The following is a 6,000-nucleotide window of genomic DNA, read 5'->3' as shown; positions in this document are numbered from 1 at the left end:
GAAGCTTGTACATTTCATTCCCAAGAATCCATAAGGACTCCAGCTAAGATCCCAGAAATAGTAAAGAGGATGCCTGAAGTAGCCTACCCCTGTAATCAGATTGATGAATAACCCAACTATCATCATAGAGTTTTCATCCAGTAATTGATGGAATTGTCTCATTTAATTATCCTAACATGTTTCTAAAACTTTTATTCTTCTTCTCAGAGGAAGCATTTGGGTTCAGATTTGGTAATTTTCATTAATTTTATACAGCTAGCAAAAGTCAGATGTCAATAGATTACCTACAATTAAGGAATATTTCTTCAAAATAACACTAAACAGTCTGTAAATACAGAATAAGAACTGTGGAGACAATAAATTTTTGCTTTCAATCAACAGAAAATATATAAATGGATGTAAGCAATAATAGCACGTTTCAAAGTATAATTATAGTAAATCTTTGATAAAGTTGAACTCTGAGTTGGTTTGAGAGACTTGCACTGCTTTTTATGTCCAACTTACCTGTGATTTTCATACAGTGTCTCAGAGCTGTTAGAACAGTGGAAATGTCTTCCATTGCTATTTCATTAACTATTACCTCCACCAGGTAACTAGTTTGGGTTTCACTGTAAATGTTTTTGTCTGTTTTCTCATTTTATCCTAAGTGGATTTGTTCCTTTGATTGCTGAGAGACAAGAAAGTGTGAAAGTGGAAATAGAAACAGTTTCAGGAGATGTTGTTTTAAGACAATGATGGTTTGTTAATATATTTTATGTCACATGGAGTCCTAAAGTTTTATCTTTAGTAGAGTACTCTGCAATTGGCTCAAGGGACCAATTCAGTGAATCTAAATTGCCAGCAGAGGAATGTACACAAAACACAAGGGAATATCAAGCATAGTGGTGTTAGTATCAAAATTGGAGAAGGAAGATTGGAGTACAGTGTCTAGTGAGACACTGTACTAATAAAGGTTACTGATAAAGAAGAAAGTCATGCTGATTTTTCATGTAGTTTGAAATCTGCCAACCTTCAAGAATTTTGACTACACTAATATACTTTATACCTTTTTTGTATGCTTGTTCAATCATTCAGTGATAATGAATTAATGATATAATCTATGTGTCAAACATAATATTAGGACTATTTTCCATGAGGAGGACATAAATATACTGTCATACCAAGATTAGATTATTTTTTAAGGTCCAATATTACTGTGTAGGAATTTAGCAAATGTTATCCAAAACATTAAAATAGAACATGAATATGGATTTTTGATTGTTTGTTTTGCTTGCTTTTTATTTAATTTTAAAATTATTTCTTTTTATTGTTTGAGGTTATAATATAATTATATAATTTCTCCCCTTTCATTTCCTCCCTTCAATCTCATCCACATATCCCTGCTTGCTCTCTTTCAAATTTATGCACTCTTTCTTCATTAATTGTTGTTACATACAAATATGTATGGGGATATACATTCATATATTCCTAAATACACAAATACACCCTCTTTGCATGTAAGTCTGGATAATGTTACTTTTGGATGCATATTTTCAGAGATGACTATTGGTATTGAACAAACAATTGGTGTGCTCTTCCTTGAGGAATACAATTTCTCATATACTTTTATGTGTTTTTCTTTTAATTTTAATTGATAATAAATTTTTATACAATATGGTCTGATCATGATTTCCACTCCCTGAACTCTTCTCAGATCCACCCTCCCCCTGCAACTCCAAGACAACTTTCTCTCTCTCTTGCTTTCTTGATTTTAAAATCAGGTTATTATATTATCTACCACTGATCAGTGACTATAATCAAGTTTCTCAACTTTACTGAACATTGGTTACTCATAAAAATAGATAGTTGTGCTGTTTTTTTCATGTAGTTATGAACATGCATATTCTAAAATAGCATTCTATAAGTGTTTTATAGAATATTTGGTATTATTTAGTATATTTTATTTATTTAAATTTTTAAAGATTTATTTATTTTATGTATATGAATGTTCTTACTGCATGTATATATGTGTACCATCTGCTCATGAAAGTCAGGAGAACGTGTTGGCTCCCCTGGAACTGGAGTTACAGATGGCTGTGAGCCACCATGTAGGTCCTGGGAATTGAACTCATGTCCTGTGCAAGAGCTACAAGTGCTCTTAACTACTAAACCATCTTGGCATATGCATTTCAACAGTGTAGGATACTTCATAATTTTAATTGAGTTTTTAAAAATTTAGTATATTTTAAACAGATCTCCTTGTAGGTACCTAAATATTGATCCTGGAGAATAATGGGGATTGAAAAGTTTAGTAGAAAAGGGAGTGAAGCAATGGGAGAGGTGAGAGACATCAATGGAGTCAATCAAAATGAAGAGCACATGAAAAAGTTATATGGAAATCTGCTACCTTATAGTCATTTAAAAAGTATAAAATATATGAGAGCAAAATTTGAAGGGGGATACTCCATTTGGCTGGGGAAGAAACTGACCCCAGAAGCTAGATGAAAACCCCAGTGCCAGGGTGAGCCAGGGTACAGGCAGCACCCAGGACAAAGTGGTGTGCAGCAGCCTGGAGCTCCAAGGGAAACATCATTACTGAACAGGGCCTGTTTGAGGCCTGTCAGCAGGCCCCCAGCATGGAGCCACTGCACCTGCTGTGCTGCTTGCTCTGCTGGGAGATGAAGAGTGTGAAGCAGAAATACTGCCCATAGACTACAAGCACAAAGGTTGAGCCTGGCAACGGTCAGGGAGGCAGACTTTGAGGGCCAGGATGGGTGTGGGTGGCAGCTAGGAGCTTGCACAAAACCTGCCTTTGGATGCCCTGCCTAACCACAACATCACCCTGACTCTGGGCAACAGCAGGATATCTGAGACAAGTCTTATCACTGGTCCAGTCTTTATGGTGCTTTAGAAACCAGACCAACAATGAATTGCAATAAATGTTTGCATGTAAAGCTGTTTGGAATACATACACATACACATACATATACACATACATGTATAGATTCCAGTGCCACTATGACAAATGAATACTCAATGGAGGGGTGGGAAAGATGGAGGATTAGAGCAGTGAGTGCTCAGTGGAGAGAGGCAGAACTAGAGACACAATGGTAGTGACAGGAGTGAAAGAAAGCTCCCGTGGATGGCAGACCGTGTCCTTACTGAGTTGGGCTGATCGGGTAGTGTGCAACAGCCTGGACCTTATGCAGACTCAGCCCCAAACATGCTGATCGCCCTGGATCTGAACAATGACAGGGTGTCCAAGATGAAAAATGGTTCATTTTCTGGATTGGACATCCTCCAAAAAGACCTTTATGGTCCATGCAGGACCTGGAGGAATCTTTGGTATACATGCCCACTGTTTCAAGCAGTGGTGAATTTTGAGGTTCATGTGGATATCTATGGTACTACAGTAGCCAGGGGTTGTGTTGATGTCAGTGGCTCATGTTACCACCAAAGGTCATGAGGATGTCTATGGTCTGTCCTGATGTCTGAACCCATGTTGATATCCATGGGCCATGCTGCCACCAAAGATACTCTGGGTCTGTGGTCCTACTGAAGCTTCAGACTATGTTGATGTCTGTGGCCTATGTTACCACTGAAAAACATGGGGATGTCTGTGGTCTGTGCTTCTACCCGAATCCATGTTGTTGTCTGTGGGCTATGCTGCTGTCAGGAGCCATGTTGATGTGAATAGCCTGAGCTGCCACCTGAGGCCATGCTGATGTCCATGACCTGTACTGTCACTGAGGGTCATGTCTGGGTCTGTGGTCCTTCTCCAGCTGGAGGCTATTTTGATGTCTGTGGTTTGTGTTACTACAAAAGGCCATGTGGATGTGTTGCTGCCTGAAGCTATGTTCATGTGAATGGTCCGCACTGCCACCTGAGGCCAAGTTGGTGTCCTTGGCCTGTGCTGCCACTGTGTCCATTACTGCGGCAGAGGGCCATGTTGAGTCCATGGTCTGTACTGCCACCAGAGATCATGCTGAGGTCTGTGGTCCTTGCTGTCACCAGAAACCATGTGGAAGTCCATGGTCTGTGTTTCTGTTGACTCTAAAAAGCTACTTTTGTCATGGTATTGTTGACTGCAGACTCACAGTTGAGAAAGAGGGACAATAGGGGCTTCTGTGACAGCCCCTACCTTACCCCAGCCTCCCCATAACAGCATAGACAGAAAGCTTTCAAAGAGAACTCTTAAAAATTATGATAAGGATGCTGAAGTGTAGCTCTCCATAACTGGTAGCTTCTATTGGGGGTTTGGGTAGGGAAGGACTCAGTTTTCTGTGATGGGCTGGCCACCACAAGTTTGACCACATGAGTATATGGGCAACACAAGTTGGACTTTAGTTTTCCTTTCTTTTTATTCTTTTGTAATTAATTTATTTTTGGTGGGGTGTGGCCACAAGTGTGGGGGGAGGGGGTGGGATAGACTTAGGAGGACTGGGAAGTGAATATGCTCAGGGTTCATGATGTGAAACTCCTGAATAATAAATACAAATATGGAAAAATAAAAAAGGAAAATACCAGTGCCAGAAATGTGATAATAATGAGGTGTTAGTGATGATGGCCCCAGAAACCCCCATATAAACAGACTTTTTCCATTCCTTTTGGTTGTACATTAGAATTAGATGATACCATATCAATTAGCTTTCAGGGTCCTGGGTGATGCTGTGTGAGCCACAAGGAGAGAAAAGTTATTGATGGTCTTTCCCAGATGTGAATCCTATAACCTATAAGACCAATTTTCTAGCTAAGGTATGACCACTTCACTACTATTGGGGATAGCCAACTGCTTTCATCTTTGTTTTGAGACCCAATCTACAGGAAAGAATCCATGCTGTAAACTTTGTCAAAATCCTATGGTAGGAAAATCCTAGACTTGAGTGGGGAACTGAATGCTGTTGCTTAATTAAACTGACACAGTATTAAGCTGGTTTTTATGTATTTGTCTTAACACCCATAGAAAATGCTGCTAGCAGCCTTAATCAGAAAAAGCTCTTTTTCTAGTGTCCTGTGGTGAATGTAGGGAATCATGGCTCCATAAACCCTAAAACAGACTATCCAACTAAGGCTCGGGACACATCCATGAAACGAGTCTAAAGAGTATCAGCTGGGCAGCCAGCTGTAAAATGTTACCTTCTAGGAAAATCAAAGCCACGGCAGCCATAAAGCTGTAGATGTGTGCTCATCAGCAGTCAGACATGGATGGAGAATGGGATCAAAAGGCCCTACTACTCACTTCTGAACTATTTGCTATTGGTACAGTCAGGGAGAGCGGAAGTCATTGCCTTCAATTTTTACACTGATTAGTTATAGTTCTAATCTAACGGTCACACACACATGATCCTACTTAAACTAAATGGGCCACAGATCAAAACTAAACATCATGAATCTTGAAAACAGACTGGTAGGGATGGTGGGTGCTGTGAAGGATAGGACAGACATAAAAGAGAGAAGCAGAGAGTGTAATCAGATTGTACTACATACATGCATAAGATTATGAAATAATACAATTAATAAAAATATTAAAAATAGAGATGAATGGGCCAGGGAGCTGGCCCACTGGGTGAAAGCATTAACGATGCAACACTGGTAACCTAATTTTGATCCCTGGGACCCACATCAAAATCTGGATCTGGTGATACACAGCAATAGTCTCAGGATGCCTACCACCAGATTGGAGGCAAAGACAAAAGTATGAAGCAGAAACAAGAGAGACCTTGCCTCAGTTGTGGAAGGCAAGAGCTGCCTCTGAGCTCCATGTGTGCACCACCGCACATGCTGGACAATAACAACAACACATGCATGCACATTTAAACACGGGAGATATATAAAGCTAGATCTAACATGTGATTTCAGCAAATCTAGGGAATAAAAATAGCATGAACTTCAAATTATTTGTAAATGGAAAGTATTTGTGTATTTTATAAGTTAAGAATTAGCCAGATAAGGTACATAGCTTGAAAAATGTTTATATATGTGTGTGTACATATATTTCATGTATATATATATATATATGTA

This window comes from Cricetulus griseus (genome assembly GCF_003668045.3).
Source record: "Cricetulus griseus strain 17A/GY chromosome 1 unlocalized genomic scaffold, alternate assembly CriGri-PICRH-1.0 chr1_0, whole genome shotgun sequence".
Classification (NCBI taxonomy): Eukaryota; Metazoa; Chordata; class Mammalia; order Rodentia; family Cricetidae; genus Cricetulus; species Cricetulus griseus.
Note: the sequence above shows the minus strand (reverse complement) of the source record.